This window comes from Canis lupus, chromosome 5, assembly GCF_003254725.2.
Source record: "Canis lupus dingo isolate Sandy chromosome 5, ASM325472v2, whole genome shotgun sequence".
Taxonomy (NCBI): Eukaryota; Metazoa; Chordata; class Mammalia; order Carnivora; family Canidae; genus Canis; species Canis lupus.
Genome location: NC_064247.1, coordinates 4,326,691 through 4,347,270, shown reverse-complemented (window position 1 = coordinate 4,347,270; position 20,580 = coordinate 4,326,691). Strand labels below are relative to the sequence as shown.

General features: G+C 43.1%; 1 long non-coding RNA gene across 1 annotated transcript in view; it reads left to right on the top strand.

Moving 5' to 3' along the window:
• The first annotated feature begins 9,407 nt into the window (after positions 1–9,407).
• Positions 9,408–20,580, top strand: part of LOC118354776 (uncharacterized) — a 120,530-nt gene continuing 109,357 nt past the window's right edge. The window contains exon 1 of the long non-coding RNA XR_007410585.1: positions 9,408–9,483. This is a non-coding gene — a long non-coding RNA (uncharacterized LOC118354776). The remainder of the gene's footprint in view (positions 9,484–20,580) is intronic.

Genomic DNA, 20,580 nt, shown 5'->3' with positions numbered 1-20,580 from the left:
GGCAAAGAGTGGGTTCAATATGTGACCATTGAATGAAGGAAGGAAGGAAGGAAGGAAGGAAGGAAGGAAGGAAGGAAGGAAGGAATGAGGCTCCAGAGAGGTAGAGGAGAGAACTCTCTGGTTGTAGGCAGCCTGTCACAGCCCTGGGAGGAAGCTCTTCCCCGGCACCAGCCCTGGATTTCTGTCAGATGGGTTCAGGCCTCCAGAGTGTGGCTCTGTAAACAATGCGGAAAAAAACAAAAGCTTTCTGATCAGCCTGTTCTGTTTGGATTGGCAGGAGGTTTCCAATTGGAATTAGTGCCTCGGACATGAATGTTGGGATCATTCCATCTGAGAGGAAGGCTGGCTGGCTCAGCCTCCCACTTTGATGTGGAGCACATGGGCCCAGGGATATGACTTTGGGAGACGAGAGAAAGACACAGAGGGTCCAGCTGTGGTTGGAACTTGCCGGTTCCTTCCCAGGTCCTTCCCTTTGGCCAGGCATTCCAACTGCTCTGGTGTCATTAGGGGGCAGGAATCGCAGGTTCTAATCTGGGCTCTGCTACGAGCTAGCTATGTGACCCTGGGCAAGTTACATCACCTCTCTGGCCTTCAGTCTCCACATTTGTAAAATGACAAGGTCGATGGGATGATTCCTATGGTCCTTCTCATTGCTCTATGAAAGTTTTGTTAGGCTATAGCAGCATATCCTGACCGGGAAGCACTGACATTTTTGATGCATTTTGGGGAGTTGGGAGAAGAGGGAGGGGATATTGAGAAATAGGGATATAAAACGCACCCTGAAATGGGACCCAAGACTCCTTTTCTCTGGTCCTTTGCACTTGTCATAACCCTCTCCTCTGATTTTGCCTGCCCTCTACCCACCCCCCGAAGATGACCCTTGTGGGGAGATGAGTGCATGCTCTGGTGCAAGCCCAGGACATCCCTTAATCTGCATGCCTTGGTTTTCTCATCTGCACAGGGAGGCTGATGCCACTTCCCTTACTCAGAGGCTGTGTGGATTGACTGAAGTCAAAAAATGTGCTGTGCCTTGGAAAGTGTCAAACACCACGTAAACGTAAGGAATTGCTATTATGGCATAAAGCTGGCCCCGATGGGAAAAATATCAGCAAACAGCACTCTATCAGGTGGCCTCTTTCTTTCTGGAAGATGTTTCAGTGTAAGGGATGCTTCTCCTGCTGTCTGTCAGTGGCCTGCCCTGTTTGGTTTTCTCGGCCCCTTTGAAACAGAAACGCTGCTGTCTGAGTCTTCATTTCCTTGCATACTTTTCCACTAGAGCAGAAAAAGCATTTTCCATATGATTTGGCTTATCCCGCTTACCACGTGCAGCAGCATCTCTGGGTCTTCGACTGAGGAGCTTTCTCGTAGTCCCTGGAGTAGAGAGGGCGGGAGGCTGTGTTGGGAGCAGATGCCCGGAAGTCGTGGCCAGACTGATGTTCTTCTTCATGATGGGGCAGAGTTGGCGGTACAGAGAAGAGAGGCACTGGGTCCTGGTTTTGGGTTTCACTGTGTATCAGTTGAGAGTCTGAAGGGATGTTGGATAACACGCAGTCCAGCATCCTCCTTAGACCAGGGGCTCGTCTGAAGTCAGCCAGCTAGTTCAGCAAGGAGCAGGGACTGGAACCCCTCTCCAGACTCAGTTCCAAAGCTCTTTCTAGCCTACCACATAGTCCTTTTTCCTTTCTTCTTCTTCAACTTACCCCTCTTCACTCTCCATTCCTCCCATCACCTCTGTCCTTTCACTTCCCTTTCCTGAGCCCATTTGTTGCAACTTTTGGAATGGAAAAGTTTTCTGAGTTTCTGGGGCAGGCGGGTTGTTTGGTCTGGTTGGGTGATGTCCTCAAAGCAGTGTGGATGTGTTCCCAGGAGTTAGGTCACTGGGGAGCATCCAGGGCACTGGCTCACTGCATCATCCTTAAGGGCTCGAGGATGCTACCTGTGAACTGGGGTTCTACGGTGGCAGGTGCCCACTCTCCAATCCCCCTCTGTCACTGACATGGAAGAAGGGCTGGTGTGTGCTGAACACCCACAACACAAGCATGGCCCAGGATCTCCCTCCTTGCACCCAACCTTCCCCACCCCTGCCTCTTACTCCCCCGAGGGCCATTCCAAAACCACATGGATGAGCCATGTAGCATCTTACCTGGCAGTGCTATCCAGAATAACCCAGATAGTGCAGGCCCCAGTTCAAGTGCCCATGCAGCCCAACGCTGCAGTGGCTTATCTAGGGGAGCTCACCATGGGCAGATCTCACCCTCTGGCAACAGCTGACTCTATTTATTCAGATGAGAACAATTTTCTCTCCCTTGCACTTTCAACAAGTTCGACCTCAAGGCCCCCCCAGCTCTGCTGCCAAAACCAATAAAAGGCAGAAGCAGGAGGTAGAGGGTGGGGGAGACTCTCCACTCTAATTGAGCTGTCAGCTGAGCCCTGGGTTTCCTGGACCTGTGATGTCTCATGGCCCAAATGGGCCAGTTTGCAGCTAATGGGGAAGGGAGCTGTTTTACTTCCTAATCACTCTTGGATATAACTGTGCTCGGTGCGCATGGGAGAGGCCCCTGTGGAAGTAGCTTCTGACCAGCCGCCCCGTGGCTGTTCTTCCTCAGGGCCTGGGCTGGAGCTGCCTCAGTTGGAACCTGATCTGTAGCTTGGGGTTGGGGTTGGGAGCTGGAGGGCCTCCGTACTATGTCTGTGATGTGCCAAAATGAAGTCAGGAGCCATCGTCCAGCACACCCTGAATCTGAGGCCCAGAGAGGGGCTCAGCCCTCACTTGAGCACTAGTCCCTACTGGTTTTGTTAGCTTTTCACTCTTATACAGTGACTACTCTTGAGTGGGCTCATTGAACCCATGGAGGAAAGTTCTGGAGTGTCATTTTCTTTGGCTTTCCTTGTTCTTAGAGTTTCATGTTAAATGAGAAGTGTGTGTTGGATGATGCTTTGATTGGACCCAGCCACTTCTTGGTGTTGAGGCCACATTGAGTTCAGAGCTAGAAAGCTGGGCTCATTCCATCCTGGGGTATGGATGGCTTGGAGTCCTATCAGGGGAGGCAGATGGGAAGGGTTGTGAACAGGTTCCTTCAAGTGTGGAAGTAGCACAGAAGCCAACATCACTATCATATGAAATAATTTATTCTCCCGAGCTCCCGAGACCCTCCATCCTCTGCCCTGCTTGCCTTCCCAACCTCATGTCATTCTCCTTGTCCTGCTCCCAATCCTCACCCAGATTTCATGCAACATTCCTGGCACTTGCGAGTGCCTTTGCTCTCACTGCCCTCTGTCCCCACTGTCCTTTCCTCATGTCCAAACCACACCCATAGATTGGGACTGTGATTATATCCTGCCTCTTCCCTAATGCGTTTGTCTGTCTTTCTGAGGCCTGTTTCCTCTGGACCTTCTTGATCTCTCCCGTATAGCACAGAGAATAGTTTGTCCTTTGTCAGTAGCTCATGAATGATCCTGTCTCTTTCATGGGATTGAATCCCCCGAAAGAGAGATTTCCTGTTCTCTCATTGCTATGTCTCCATAAGACCTAGCACTGGGCTCTGTGGGTAAGTGTGAGATAAGAGCCTATAGAGATGAAACATCTTGAAGTATATATTAATATATAGCATATATATTTGCCTATAGCACATATCACATTTACATGGAACATGATAAAAGTGGAGTTCCTGCTCTTGGTAACTCTTAATCTTGAGCTCCGATGGGGACAAATAAATGAAAAGGCCTCAGGGCTCTAAGTTAGGGTTAGAAACAGCAAATTTCAAAGCTGGAAGAGGTGTTAAAGATACTGTAGTCCAATCTCTTATTGTACAGATGGAGAAACTAAGGGTCTAAGAGGCGCCCTGTTGACAGTCTTATAAGCAGGTGATGGCTCACTCTGGTCTGATGATTCTTATATCTGTTTTGTGGTTGTTGGAGAGGCTTTATACAAATACTTCCAGGGTTTTTAACAGTAGTTCTGGATCCCCCTATATTGCTCTGTCAGTCTCACCTGCCATGTTCTAGTTTTAGAATCCTGGGAGGCTTGCTCAAGACCCCTCTATGCTAAATCCTAGAGAGAAATAAATTTAAATTCAAACACCACTTGCTCTGGAACCCCAAGCTGAGGTTAGGCACACTTCCATCACTACTGCCGGATTCCTAGTGCTGCCTCCTGGGGAATGACCTTGCCATGAATTTCAGATTGTAGTTGATGGAAAAAAAAAAAAGAAAATTGAAATGATATTAAAAATAAATGAGAATAGCATACAGAAACATGGAGAGGGCAGATCTGGAAGCTGGGGACCTGGGTTCTAAAAGGAGAAAGATGTTCTTCCCGTGAGAAAATTGTCTGCAGGCTTCAACTGAGCCTCTGTGAGGGACAGGGACTCCTATGTCCCCAGATTCCCTCCCCTAAGAAGGGGAGAAAGTTCTGGACTAGAGCTTTCTCCAGATGTTGGGTTGATAAAATTGGCTCAGGCTCTGGGCTGGTGAATGTGGCATTTCAGAACAATTGGGATGTCCTCTCAGAATATCTTTTGCAACTACATTTAGAGACCAACTGGGGTCATGGGGAGAGACACAAATATCTCCCTTCCTTTTCCTCACTTCCCTAACTTTATCAGCTTCTAAGCTTGGGGAAGAAGTGATTTCTAACTATCTCTTCCTTGTCCAGGGCTCTTTGGAGGAAAAAAGACAAACAGGGTCAAAAGGAGGGCAGCCCAGACAGGCGGGTGTCCCAGCTGGGGATGTTCCAGCAGAGCCTGGGCATGAACTTGACAGGCACCCTCCATCCAAGTCAGCCCGGGCTAGCCCAGCTTTTCCATTCATTGGCTGCAAGGTGACAGGGGAAGCAGGAGGCCTGATGGTGTCTTTTTATGCGGCCCCCACCTCAGTGTTCCCCCTTTTCTTGAAAAAAGTTTGTTTTGTTATTTGACCTGAGAGAGCACCATTTCAGGACACTACAAAATCCAATGAAAGTCCTTTATCTGCAAACCAGAGACCTTCTTTGAGCACCTCCCAGCAACAGAGATCAGAGCTGGCCAGAAGGAAGAAGGCCAGAGGTCCAATGGCAAACTTCCTTGAGTTCCAGATGTGAGCTGTGGCTTCCAGGTAGGGGCCGAGAGGTTTGGATTTGCCATGTCCCCACATGGCTTTTGGCTGCAGAGCTCAGGGACTGTGCAGCCTGCAAACCTACTGCCAGAAGGAACTTGCTCCCACAGTCCGGCTGGCTCAGAGCTTGATGGCCTTGTCCAAGAAACCACAGCCTGTGGACCACAGGAATGGTCGGATGTTGTGGTGTGGGCACCATTTAATCAGAAGCATCACCAGCATGAAGAATTTTCAAAACTTCTCTACTGCACACATCCACCCTGAATTTTCTCGACCCTGACCACATTTTCTTTGAGTCACGAGCATTTAGTTCCCATCTCTTTGTGCTCAGAAAAGGAACCCTCTTAGACTTCCCCGATGTTTGAATTGGGACAGGATTTCCAGCATACCTGAAATTCAGAGGTCAGAGAAGGAATGGAAAAGGAGGTCCTACGTCTTCTGTTACTTTGTGCAGTCAGATAGACATTGAAGACGCTGTTTTATGTCCTGATTTTTTCAGTTGCTCTGACACACAAACTCTCCTCTTAATAATTTTTTTTATTGTTTGTTTACTTCAGGCCCTGGATCCTTTGCCTAGATTTCTTTAGATTGGCTGTGGAAACCAAAGCACAGGGAAATTAGTGCTGTTACTTTCCAAAGCTTGCAATGGATAAGAGCATGTTTTCTGACCTCAGAGAAAGTTGAGAGATCCTCCCTTACTTCTTGACTCTTCTCTTACCCAAGGGGAACGAGATTGGATGCCTTCTCCAAGATCTCTACACATCCAGGAAGAGAAGCAAGTGGGAGGATTGACCAAACTGGGAATAAGAAAACTTAGCTGGATCTAGAGCTGGCTAGACCGAAGGACTATTATCCATCCTTGGAACCAGGTTACTTGGAGTCCCCTGAGATTTTCCCGAGGGCATTGTATCCCCAAATTCTACCTTTGACTCATCTCAGAGGATCCAGCTTAGCAATCAAGAAAAATTTTCTAGGAGTAAAATTTTTGCCCTCCTCCCCTTGATTTCAAATCTTGTCTCTATGCTACTGACTTCTTCAGGTTCTGTTTTAAAAATGAGAACCTATTAAAAATAAGAAAACAAGACTTCGGCTGGTTATCATGTGTCCTTCCAGAAATAGTGCTCAACTACTATTTAAGACCTTGAAATCAGAATTTCCAAGGAAGCATCTGGGGTGGGCTCTAGGGGGTGGGGTAACTTGCTGTGGCCTGATGACTTGCAGTCTGCCCCACATATGGGACCCTGTGGTCCTTAGACAGTCAGGCTGTCTCTTCCTCTGGGTTCCGTTTGGCTAGTCTACAGCTGAGCAGCCCCCAGAGAATGCAGCTGACCCAGAGATCAGCCACTGCTCCTATTTCCAAGAGATTTAGGGATTTGGTGTAGCCCAGAACTTAAGAGCAAGTGCTGTGCAGCCAGACCCACCTCTACGCTTCCTACCCATGTGACCTTGGGGAGGTTTTTAATGTCTCCAAATCTTCATTCATAGTGAGGGATAATAATGTCTGCATTATATATATATGGTTGCTGTAATGATTAAATAATGTTGAGGAAATTCTCAGCAAAGGCATGGGCCATAGCAAGCACTCAATACACGTTAGCTGTTAGCAAATATAAATTCATCTAGAGTGATGTCGCTTTTTTTGGGGTGCACATATCTCTGTAAATGCTACAGGCAATTGTTGACTTGCTCGGCTGTGCCACCTTCTAGATTGTGAATTTCTTGTTTTGTCCAGTTCATTTTCAGTGTTTATCTCAATGTCTAGAAACCAGGAGATTATTTCTAAATGTTTGTGGATGAATTAATAATGAAGTGATTTAATTAGGTGGGGAGGGAGGCAGCTCACACAGTGAATGTCTAACTGCCTCTTGGAAGAACAGAGTAAAGTTATGACCTGCTGAGGCCTCTAGGCAGGTGCTGTGTTCAGTCATTTTGCTTAGGGGATGCTTCAAGTTCTCAGGTGCTGGAGAAGTTGCTGAGGCTAAGAATTTGCCTGGGAATGGGGATATTAGGAAGCCTTGCCATTTTTGTTCTAATCCAGGATAGAAAAGGCCTTATGACTTCAGTGAAGACACTTCTAGGCCACTCATTGCACACATCGCCAGGCCATCATTTACATTAAAGTCATTGTCAGTGGTGCCCAGCAGAACTGTGTCCATATGGCAGCCCTGGACACTTTGAGCATTTGAACAACTTATATTCCTTGACATTAGGACTCATGTTCCAAGGGAAGGTTCATTTTCAAAGGCCTGAAAGAAATGAAGGTAGTAGGAAGATTGAGGCAATAACAGTGACTCCTCTGGAGACAAGCCTACAGGGGTAGAGGGAGATTTTGAGGGTTCCAGTGTGCTGGAGCTGGCTCATGCTAGGCTCCAAGACCCAGTTGGGTGGATTCTTCCCAACTCCATGGCAAGAATATTCACACCATGGGAAATGGCATATGCTATAAACCCAGGCTGCCTCCCTGCTCTCTGGAGAGCTACTTGTTAAATATTCATAGCACACCACTGATTTTTGACGGAAGGCCAAAGAGGTCCACAAGAAACAAGACAGGATGGTGAGGAAGAGGGTAAAAAGAAGTCCTGGGGATGTGTCAGGGGCCTGTGCAAACACCACTGGGGAAATGGAATTTTGCTTGCTGAATGCATTTTGAAAAGTGTTCACAGGCCCAAGCTGCTGAGAATTGTTCTATTTTCAGTTTTGAGTGCTATAGCACAGGAATTTGGCAACAACTCCTTCTCGGGCCAACGTTGCTTTGACAGATAGGGCTTGCCTTGGGACTGAGCCATTTGGAGTTTCCAAGGAAGCAAAAAGTAGGTAAGGAAAAGGCAGGAGCAGCCTGTGCGAAGGCAGCCTCAGGCCCTAGATAGTTCACGGTATTGTGCTTGGTCCTCCCATGCTTGTCCCATTTGTGCCACAGCCTTCCACCCTTTCCCCTTTATGGGACCAGAGCAAATTTCAACAGGTAAGGTCCATATAGTAATTTGAATTTCACTCAGCAGTGGACGGCACATAATGGACACATTAAGATTTTTACTGTAGTATATATAAATTGAGGATTTAGGTATGCTCTCTACAGTGTGCTTTACATATATTATTTCATTTAAGGCTAAGAACCCTATGAGTCAAGTACTATTATTCTACTCCATGTGCCCTGAGACATAGACACAGTCCCAGGAAATGACAGACCCGTGATGCCAGCATAGGACGTTGTGAATCCACAGCGCCCATTCTTAACTGATATAGGATTTGAACATATACCAAGGAAGGAAAGAGGAAGACACAATGTGACTTGCCTAAGCTGTGCCATCTCTGAGTGGGCCTGACAGTGAGGCTTGGTTTTATTCTAGGGGCTTTAACACTGTCTGGCACGGTCAGTTTATATGGTAACACTTCATTCTACTATTTTGGATTTTAAAGAGCATCCACTGATTCCATGCTCCAAACTCAGCTCTCAGCTTCCATTTGTTCATCCAGCCACTTGTGAAAGCCAGCTTACTCCTGGGAAAGTTGTACTTTGTATTATTCTGAGTGTGTGTGTGTGTGTGTGCGTGCGTGTGTGTGTGTGTAATAACAACAATCAGAAACCCTACTCCTAAGCCACATGTTTCACTTTGCTGCTTGTTAATTTTAACAAGGCAGCTGGTGGTTTGGGTTGAGAGTTTGCTTTTCTATTAACCACAGCTTTTCCTCCCTGTGGATTTCCTGTTTGTAGTTTTGGAGGTAGAGCCTTGGTAGAGGCAAATCTGAATCATTCCAACCTAATAGGAGCAGCTCTCAAAAACTTAGGCAAAGGAAGCCTTGCACCAGGCCAACCTTGGTCTTTCAAAATAACATTTTATAGCAAGTTGGTTATGGGCCAGGCCCTCTGCTCAACATGGGAGACACAGCTGAGATGAAGATGACCAGGACCGCCAAGGAGCACATGGTCTAGTAGTGGAGATTAGACATGCCCAAGAAATTACTATAAAAACTGTACTAGGTACTCAAAAAGTGGCATAGGGCTGTAGCTGGAACACACAGGAAATAACAGATTCTGGATCTACAGTCTTCATGGAGGAAATTAGATTTGAATTGGCCTTTGAGGGGCAGCAGGTCTTTTTATTTTTTGTTTTATTTTTGTTTTTTTATAAGCAGGGATGAGAGAAGGGCATTCCAAGCAGGGAATAACTCCATGCACAAAGGCCCAGAGGAGAGCAGTTGTGGAAATAGTGACTCCCCTGGTTAACCAGACAAGAACACATGTGAGGGCAAAGATAAGATGACAAAGGCACTTGGGAGCCAGGCAGTGGAGTCACATAAGGTCATGGAGGGAGTTTGAATTGTTTTTAGGCAAAGGATGGTCACTATGGAGTATCATTTGCTAGAGAGAACTGTGTTTTAGAAAGACAACTGGTAAGTGATCCTTAGGGTCTACGAGAATGGGAGTCATGTAGGAGGCTGTCTGGGAGTTACATGGGAAGGATTGGGTGCAGGAGACAATTCAGAGAGGGACTGAGAGCAGCTGAAGGTGACTCTGAGGTTTTGAACCTCTGTGATTTTGATGACATTAACACTACAAGAAAGATGAGGAACCAAAGAAGAAGGGAGTGAGACTTTTGACAAATTGAGTTTGAGGTGCTGGTGAGTGAGAAGATCCAACTACCAGCTAGACATGCAGGTGGGGTTAGAAAGAGAGCTCAGAACTTGGGCATGGGTTTTCTTTCTTTCTTTCTTTTTTTTTTTTTATATCTATGCATGTGGGAGAAGCAGAAATTCTAAGAGGAAGACAATCACAGGGGGCAACCCAGAAGGAGTAATTAGACAGCTAGGGAAGGAGCTAGGAGAGTTCAGAGCTACAAAGCCAAGGGAATGAGAGCCACAAGGTGTCAGTGTGCTAGGAGCTGCAGCCGGGTAAAGGAGGGTAGGAGGAGGGACAGACAATTGGACTTTACCATTAGAAAGACACTGATGACACCCTGGAAGTTCCAGGGAAGATCAAAAGAAGATCCAATTGGGTGGTAGCCTTGGTAAGTCATGGGTAGAAGGTTCTGGTATGTTGTTTACAATTTATTCATTCTCCATGTATGCACTGAATGCCTACTGTAACCTAAGTAAGCACTAGGAACACAGCAGGGAGAAAATAAGACAGATATAGAGACACTTTGTTCTTTCTTTTGTAGAGCTGCAACTGAATAGAGGAAATAAATATTAAACCCATAAATGCTAAGAGGTTATTTTATTACATAATGATCTCGTAGTTTGGAGATCAAGGAAAGCCACTGAATCTAAGACCAAGTAGGAGTTAATCAGGTGAAAGAGGAATGGGAGACATTGGGGAGCAGGGAGCAGGGGCAGAGAAGGCCCTGAGATGAGAGGAACTTGCAAAGAGGGAGGAACTAAAAGGAAATCCTTGGGGCTTCTTGAATGGGAGGGAATAGCTGCCTTTGGAAATGTGTCAGTGAAGCTAAGACAGAAGTACAAGAAGCTTGAGGAAGTACTGGTCTTAGTGAAGTCATGGTTATGGTAAGGGAGACTCAGGGTGGGAGGCCAACTAGAGTGAGTGACTCTGCTGCTGGTCTGAAAGGAGCTGACACAGGTTGCCTCTGAGTGTATGTGTGTAGGGGGGGCATGTGGCAGCAAGCTGCTGGTGGCCCCTGGGGCCTGGAGGCAGCCTCTGGATGACAGCTGGTGAGAAGTGGAGATCCTGTCTTGTGTCTTTGAGGAAGCAAACTCTGCCAATGATCTAAATGACCTTGCAGTTAGATTCTCCCCTAGTTGAGGCTCCAGATAAATATGCAGCCCAGATGATGCCTTGAGTGCAGCCTGGTGAGACCTACATTATGCCCTGACAGATGCAGACTGAGATAATGGAAGTGTGTTGTGTTAAAAGACTAGGTTTGTGATAATTTTGTTGTACATCAAGAGAAACGAATATGCTCAGTATATTTTTAGGCTAACATGTTGGAGGCCGTAGAGATAGAGTAATGGAGGATGTGAGAGCATAATGTTGAAAATGTTGGGAAGGGCTGCCAACTGTGGTCTGGGGAATTGACAGGACACGGTCGTGGAGACCACAGGAAAGGGAAGAGACGATCAAGGTGAGAGAATTTGCAGGGGAGGAGGATAAGAGCCTTTTATTCTCAGAGATGTTCTTATACATTTCTAGGTTTCCCTTCCTCTGCTGTGTGTTTCTTCCTTGCTTCCATTAGGCTCTGCCCCATAGCTCACTGACTTTTTCTGAAATGCTGAGCCAACTAGGGCCTTAGTTGGGGCAACATTGATAATCATTTAAAAATGTTTTTCCTTATTTTCATTTCTTTTGATAATATTATTATACTTATGCTAAAGGAAATGAAATACTTCAAGTCTACTTTTTATAATTTTTGAACTGAAAAATATTATTCATCTAGAATTCTATCATCTTAACATACATACTGTTGTCCTTTTGGTGATTCTTTCCAGGCTCTTGACATGCAAATATACCTCTATGTAATTGTAATTGCAGTTATGCATAAAACTGTAATTACTATTAAATACATTATTATTTATTATTATTATTTATTCATATTTCTTATACACGTGCATATAATATTGAATTTTCCCTTACCATGAATATTTTTCCATGTCGTATCATAATTTTTATTGTTATTTTAAGGCTATCTAATAGTCTATCATATTGAAATGATTTAATATTTGTAGGTTGCTATAATTGTTAAATTTATAGAGCATGCTTCAAAATCATCTTTATGTAAATAAATTATTTTTCTTCTTTTGAGAAAAACATTTTAGGATAAATTCTCAGAAATGGGGTTACTGAGTCACAGGTAATAAATATTTTATGGCATTAGATGTATATATCCATACTCATTAAAAATAAACAACTAAAGGTAGTTGAAGTACTTCCTTGTCTCACAGTGTAAGCAGCTATTTGAAATAATTCCTTTAGTATTATCCCTATGATCAGTAGGCCAGGCAATGATTTAGGAAGGTGACCCATCTAGGACATAGAGCTATAATTCCCAGAGATCATCTATCCATCACCCTATCCATTCCTCATATCCATCCATCCACTCTCCCCTCCAGCCAGCCACCTCTCCACCCATCCACCCTTCTATCTGTCCACTCATCCACCCTCCTGCCAACCCATTCACCTCCTACTCATCTTCCCATCCATCCACTTGTCCACCCCCTACCCTCCAGGCATCCACCTGTCCACACTCCACCCTCCACCCATCCATCTGTTCATCCATCCATCCATCCATCCATCCATCCATCCATCCATCCAATAAATACACAATAAGCATCCATTTTTAGCCAGGTGCAGTGCTTCCACCATTACCAAAGCAAAGTGGTTCCCTTCCTTCTTCCATATATAACTAAACTTTTTCTGACTTCCTTTCCTTTATCTGCCTTTGAAGTTCACTTTAGTCAATCCTCCTGAGTTTAAAAGTTTTGGCAGAAAGAAAATGTTGGCCTCTCTTATTTGCCTCACTTCTCATCCTTATAAGGACACCTCTGCTCATGTCCTAGACAGTAGTAAGGATAGAATAGTATTGTTTTCCATCTAAAGAAAAACATCTCAAGTGTTTCACAGGAAGAGAGCATTAATCCATGCTGGCGATATGGTGCTTTTCCTAATGCCAAGCTTGTCAAGACATATGACAAGGTAATCTCATTGAAACAAAGCATATTGTTTCCTACAGTGTGAAGAAAATTAAAGGAAGGCCATTAATTCAATGGTTCTTAAGATTCTGAGATTCTTCCTTTAGATTTTATAGAGTATAAAATATTATTATGTTTTTTATAAATTTCCATGTGGCAAGTTGGGTAGTATCTTTGCTGAGTGTCTACTAAGAGCAGAGCTTTGGAAAGGAAGTGAGGAGAAACAGAAGACATGACCAGTACCGGACTTGCAGCCAGACTGGAAGGTAGACCTTCTTTCTTTCTTCCCTTTTTTCCTTTGTTCCTTCCCTCTTGCCTTTTCAACATTTCTGAATCAAGCAATAGGAACTAAATTACTTGTTTCAGTTCGTCTCATTCTCAAACATCTCTCGCTACACACACACACACACACACACACACACACACACAAACACAGCTTTTACATCATTAAAAGAAGGAAATGATTAGGTTCCTTTCCTCTGAAGGCTTCCCTCTCTTCTAGTGACCGAATGAATATTTTCTGACAAAACTTGCTTTGGTTCCCATTACAGTCTTCCACACATAGAAAAACGACTTTGTCTGAAACAAAATGCATTATGTGTCTAGTACTATGTGACCCGACACCATCAACACTAATTGTTTCCATTCTAACTAGACCCCAGTGTTTATTTGAAACTATTATTCATCCTCCCCCCACTTCCCTTTCTCATTTGCTTTTTGGAGCCACATTCTTTCATTTGCCTCTTTCCTTGAAGTTTCTTTCTTTCATTCTATTCCTTATAGCCTCACATTTGAGTCTTAACCAAGCTCCAAAGCATGCTGGTTTAGGTGAGGCCTTTTCTAAGAAGCATTTTGCTCCATTCACTTTTTCTGTAGTTTTTCTCTTTTAAGTAATCCTGAATTTATCCACAAAAATCAACTGATAAATATGTACTTTGTGTTTATGTACAAGACATTGTTGGATGTCTTGAAAAGAAAGAAGAAGAAGAGAAATTGGATTTCTCTCCACAAAGAGCTTGCAGAGTATTTGCATAAAGGACATAGGCGCATAGGAAAGCTTCCTCCCCAAATCCCAAAACCAAACAAAACTAAAAAACCAACACTGTGGTTTGGTATATTCCTGTGGCTACTTCTCTTAACAGCTGTTACTTCACTGATTTGATTTCTTCACTACACTCAGAATTCCCCCTTGAGGCAGGGAGTTTCATCAGTACAGGTTCCATTTAGCTCCTATTATACTCATTCATTAATCCAGAAAAATTTTTACTATCTACTACTTGTCAGGCATTGTGTTGAGCTAGATATCAGTAACAAGTCTGGTCAAGCCAAATAGTCAAACTGTTAGAGGAGTTTAAGAAAGGAGAGAAAGACCACTTTGAGTTGAGTGGTTAAGGAGTGGACACCAAGATTGTGTAGCATTTGGACACAAGGACAGAGAGGGGCTGCAGAAGCTTTCCAGGCAAGAAAAATAGAACAAACAAGGAGCATGGGCATTGGCTTCTGGAGGTGAGTGCATAGAGTCTGGCTAAAGTGGAAGGCTTCTGTTTGTATTGGGGTGTCCTGGAAGATAAGGGTGGGAAGGAAGGCTTTTGTGTTGGAGAAACTCCATGGTTGCTAACCCACACTGGCTCCTATTGCCTACCTTCCCACCTGCTTTTAGGCAGTTTCTATTTCTTCCTGGCCCCTTCAATACTTTTTCCTCTGAAGGATTGGAGTTGGATTTGTGTGGGCATATCAGATTGCAAGTTATAATATAATGTTTGGATACTGTACATTGCTGTGCTCTTAATTAAAACATCTGGCTTACCTCTGCGTAAACCTGTCTGCTCTCGAGTGCCCCTGTGCCTCTGTGTTTACAGAAGGCTCTTGACTGCTTTATGTATTTACAATTCTCTGCTTCAGTTCTCACACAGAAAAGTCCAGTCATCCAGTATCTCTTAGCTAAAACTCATAAAATCATATAATGTCAGAGCTAGAAGGGATTTCTACAGTGTATTCACTCAACCTCCTCATTGCACAGATGATGAAACTGAGACCCACAGAGGGTAGTCATTTACCCAAGTCTACATTACTGACTTGCTAATTCCTCATTAATTTGTCCTTTGGTTCATTTAGTAAAACATTTTTAAATGCCTATAAAGGCCACACGCTGAAGCAAATATGAATTAAACATGAGGAATAAACTTGAGGAATTCACATTCTATTGGGGAAGAATTAGAAATAGAGAATTACTACCCATGATAGAATAAGTGACATGAGCAGAGTGGGGAGGAAGGGGTTAACTTGGCCTGGTAATCCAGGGAAGATATCATGGCAGAGATATCTTTAGAACTAGGTCTTAAAAGATGGGGAAGGGGTCACTGGGCAGATATGAAGCATGGACATTCCAGGCGGGGGAGAATCATGGAAAAGGATGCTTGGCAATGATAGAGTACATTGTGGCTTGAGGGTCCTTGGCAAGGACTGGTGGGAATTACAGCCATAGAAGAAGGTAGGGGTCATATTGCAAAGGGCCAGAAGTGCCCTGCTAGTGTGACATTAAGTTGGTGGAAGTCTTTCATCAGGAAATGATCTGATTTGATGTTTTTCTTTGGTACAAGAACATGTATGATATTATGACAGATGACATGGAGGATGAAAGGTTGATATTAGAGACATTAATAAAAAGACTGATACTTAAATGCTGATGTAGTCCTGAATTAATCTGGTGATACCATATTTGCAGAATGTTGACATGTTTTGGAAGATATGTCTAAGTAGAATGGACAGCAGTTGGTAACAAAATGGATCTGGAGGATGAGGAAGAAGGAAGAGAGGAGGATGATGGATATTTTTAGCTTTATGTGTTGGTCATTAATGTTGGAGGGATGGCACTAGATTAAGGAATGCAGAAGGATGAGTAGGTATGGGTAGAGAATGAGGTGAGGGAAGAGATGCTGTGTCTGAGTGGGATACAGCTCTTTCAGGAGGAAAGGGCCAGCAGGAGGCTTGACATATAGGCCTGGGCGTTACCACTTTAGAAGTGGATGTGACAGGGCAAAGTGAAATTTACTGGGTCCCACGTTCACACTCTTACCAGTACCAACGTGCTGCTCATCCTCCCTTTCTCCAGATTCCAATTCTGATGTGAATCTGGCTGGAGTGAAGGGAATGGCCTCTCTTGCTTCAGTTGAGACCAAGGAGTCTTTGTTGTATTTTTTTTTCTCAAGTCATTTCCCAGGACTGATGGCACCCCAGGACTCCAGGGGAGGGCCTGTCAGATGGAGTTTATTTATTTAATGAAAAGAACTTAATAATTTGGTTTTGTTTCCCCCTGGTTCTTTATTTTTCTTTCTACCTCCCTCTCTTTCCCTGGGCTTTGCAGAGCGGGAAATGGGTCAGCAGCTTGGCCAAAACTTTCTCGAGTATTTAATTCTTTAGCTGTTTTACAAGCTTGCCTGGTTTATGTAGCTAATCTCTCTTCTGCTTGTCCCTAGAGGAATGTGTGTGTTGGGAGGTAAGAGAGGGGAGGGATGCATGGGCAGGGGCTCTGTTCAGTCAAGAGAACTAAAAGCATAATAAAGTCTGGAGTGCTGCTTGTGCTGTTTATTCATCACCATGTCAGCCTTTCACTGGGGCTGTGTTTCTATGCCTATACTCTTTGTACTTTCTTGCTCAGTCTGAGGAGCTTGGTGAGGTGGTTTGTCTCAAGGTTTGCTGTGATGTTTGAAGACTGGGAAGGTGTAGAGAGATCAGGAGTGTTGGAAAGGGTGCAATGGCAAGGGAATGAACCTTGAGATTCAGGAAAGTGTAAATGGTGGTGGTGTCTTTACCATAGCATGCCTGTTTCTCTCTGTCAGAAAATGGGATGACTCTGAAGTTTCTCAAGTGTATTTCATCTTAAGAAAGTGTGTATATTCCTGATGGATGGACAGTGAGAAAGGAACAGTTTTTCTGGTGCTTATTATGGTGCTAGGTCTTGTGCAAAGGCTCATATGTATCATTTCACTAAACTTGACAAATCCTTGAAAAGTAGGCATTACTGCTACTCTACTACTACTACTACTACTACCACCACTACTACCACTACAACTACTTTATTTTATATTGTACAAATGAAGAAACTGAAAGCCAGAGGGTTAGATGATGTGTCCAAGGTGGTTCTGCTAATAAGCACAGACCTAAGACTGGATTCCCTAGACCCCACACTTTTAGGAATATTTTATAGCATTTTTTTCATACATTCACGTATCAGATTCCCCACCACAAAAATGTATGGCCAGACTAGGTGTGATTATCCTCATTTGACAAATGAGGAAACTGTGCCTAAGAAAGGTTAAGTGACTTGGCCAGAGCCACAGAGCTAATTAGTAGTAGAAGCAGACTTAGATCTTGATCTCTTGATTCTTAGTCCAGACATCTCCTGACAACTCTAAGCTGCCAGCTCTTTCTCGTCACTGCTATATTCAATCTTATTCCTAAGTCTTGATTTTTGGAGGGTGGAAAATCTGCCTGTTTTAATCTCCAAACTTAAAGGGTAACTTAAAGAGCCCCAGGGAAAACAAATCAACTGCAGTGCTTTCTGTCAAGGCTACAAAATCCACCCCCAAATTAATAGGATAGTTATTGTATATAAAATGTTAACCTGATTAAAAACATATTTATTGAGGATTAGCAAGTCTGTAATAGCTATAAATCTCCTTCATGGTCATTAAAATCTTAAAATATGTTTCCAATAGCAATGCAATTATTTATATAATAATTGCCTGAGTAAAAGAGAATTAAATGCATATTTGGTGAGTATAGACTTCAATCTGTAACATATAGAGAGCCTGGGATTGTCGAGTGGGACAATAGGAACAATGAAGATCTCCTTAAAAGAATAGAAAAAAATCCTTTTCAAAATTTCAGTTGTCTTTTTTTTCTTGCAAAAATTGACAAGTTGTTCCTAAAATTTGCATGTAAATGCAAGGGACTCAGAATAGCCCAGACAATCTTGGAAAAGAATAAAGACAAAGTGTTCACACTTCTCAATTTCAAAACTTACTACAAAGTTACAGTGATGAAGACTCTGTGGTACTGGCATAAGGAAAGACATACAGATTAAAGGAATAGAACCCAGGATCTACCAGTTGATTGATTTTCATTCAACAAGAGTGTGAAGACCAATTGAGTGGAGAATGAATAGTCTTTAACAAATTGTGCTGAGGCAACAGGATATCTGCATAAAAAAGAATGAATTTGGATGTCTACTTTGCATCATATACAAAAATTAGCTAACACTGGATCTTAGACCTAAATGTAAGTATTGAAACTGGGGCACCTGGGTGCTTCAGCCAGTTAAAGCATCTGCCTTTGGCTCAGGTGATGATCCCAAGGTCCTGGGATTGAGCCCTACATTGGGCTCCCAGCTGCGAGGGGTGAGTGGGGATGGAGTTTTCTTCTCCCTCTCCCTCTGCTGTGCTCTCTCTCTGTTAAATAAATAAAATCTTGAAAAAATAAATAGAAGTGCTAAAACCATAAAACTCCTGGAGAAAAACATAGACATAAATTCCCGTGATTTTGGATTAGACAATGATTCCTTACATAGAAAACCAAAAGCACAAACAACCAAGAAAAAAAAATTGGACTTCATCAAAATCATGAACTTTTGTGCTTCAAAAGTCACAATAAAGAATGTGAAAAAGACAACCAACACAATGGAAGAATATATCTGTAAATCGTGTATCTGATAGGGATCTAGTATCCAGAATGAAAAGAAAACCAAATTCTCAACTCAACAATAAAAAGAAAATTAGCTCAATAAAAATGGGCAAAGGATTTGAATAGATATTTCTCCAAAGAAGATGCATAAATGGTCAACAAGCACAGGAAAAGATACTCGACATTATTAGTTATTAAGGGAATAGAAATTAAAACCACAATGACATATCACTTGAAACCCACTGGATAGTCTTAATAAAAATAATGGGCCATCACAGGTGTTGGTGAAGATGTGGAGAACTTGGAACTTTCATATATTTTTGGTAGGAATGTAAACTGGTACAATGACTTTGGAAAACATTGTCATTCTCTCAAAAAGTGAAACACAGAATTGCCATATAATCCAGCAATTGTACTCCTATGTATATAGCCAAGAGAATCGAGAACACATGTTCACAAAAACATGTACACAAATGTCCATACTAGCATTATTCATAATAGCAAAAAATGGGAACAACTCAGATGTTCAAAAAGTGATGAACAGATAAACAAAATATATCCGTATAATAAAATATTATTCAGCCATCAAAAGGAATGAACAAAAGATCATGGATGATATGATTTCATTTAATGAGATGTCTAGAATAGGCAACTCCACAGAGAAAGAAAGTTATTGAGTGCTTGTTAGGGATATGGGAAGGAGAGATTGAGAAATGACTGCTAATGGGTATGGGTTTTCTTTCTGGGGTGCTGAAAATATTCTGGAATTAGATAATGGTTATGGTTGTACAATTTTGTGAATATACAAACAACCACTGAATTGTGTATTTGTAAGGGATGAATTTTATGGTATGTAAATTATAGCTCAGTAAACAAAGTATGAAAGAATTTTTATAAAGACTTGAAATGCAAACACTCCTAAGAGAAGCTTTCAATGACTGATAGCTTACCTACTGCAATACATGGCAGGTGTTGTCTAGTAGGTGATCAACATATAGTTGTTGAATAAATAAATAAATAAATAAATAAATAAATAAATACATAAATACATAAATAATCAAATTATTTCCCCAGGAATCAGGTTTTCATGAAGGAAGAGATAAAAGACCAAGAGAAGCTTGAGGGAGCTCGTTACAACGCAAAGGAAGCAAGGGTGAGGGGGAGTGATCTGGGAAGGGGAAAGCCTGGAAAACAATAACTAAGACATTTCCTCTTTTCACATTTTTGCCTGGACTGTCTCCAGATGCTCCTATTGTCTCCTCACTCTGGCCTGGATTGGTTTTACTCCCCAGTGCATCCCTAGTGCCTGATAACTGCTGGGTTCTCAGTGGAGACTTGTTTAATAAATGAATGATTAAAACTTCAGGAGCTTGTCTGAGACTCCTTGGCAATTTTAGGGGGGAGATAGGGCTTGAGAAAAGTTGCAGATATTAGGTAAGAAAGCCTGCTTTACCCTTTGAAATAGGATCCTTCTTTGGACAGAAAAGCTAAGCCCTGGCCCCTCAGCCCTCTGCATAGCTCTGCACAAGGTTAGGAATCTCCCTTGCCTCGTCTCCTACAGCGAGGCCTGGAGCTAAGCCAGACCATAAGAAGGAAACAGCAGATCTTGCAGTTATTGGTGGACTTGTTCTGACCTAATGGTGGGGAAGACCCATGGGTTCACTTCTGTCTCTAAGCCATGCGGTTGAGAGAGTTGGCCGGAGACTGCTGTGGCAGGTTTTATGGGAATGTTCATAGTAAGGATTGTACTCAGTCGATAATACACACTTGCTGTGGACACCTGGGTGGCTCAGCGGTTGGGCGGCTGCCTTCAGCTCAGGTCATGATACTGGGATCCAGGATCGAGTCCTGCATCAGGCTCCTGCCAGAGGCCTGCTTCTCCCTCTGCCTATGTCTCTGCCTCTCTCTCACTCTGTATTTCTCATGAATAAATAAATAAATCTTAAAAAAAATACATGCTTGCATATGTATGGCTTTGTATATCTGTGTTATTAAAGACAGTATCAAACGTATAAAACACACATTTATGTGTATAGGAGAAATGTGCATTCACTTAACAAATAATCCCTTACATACTTTTAAGAATACACTTAATAAACAAATTTATTGGAATAATGTAAGAAGAACAGGACTAATTTTTTGTCCTGCTCTGTCACTAAGTGTGGG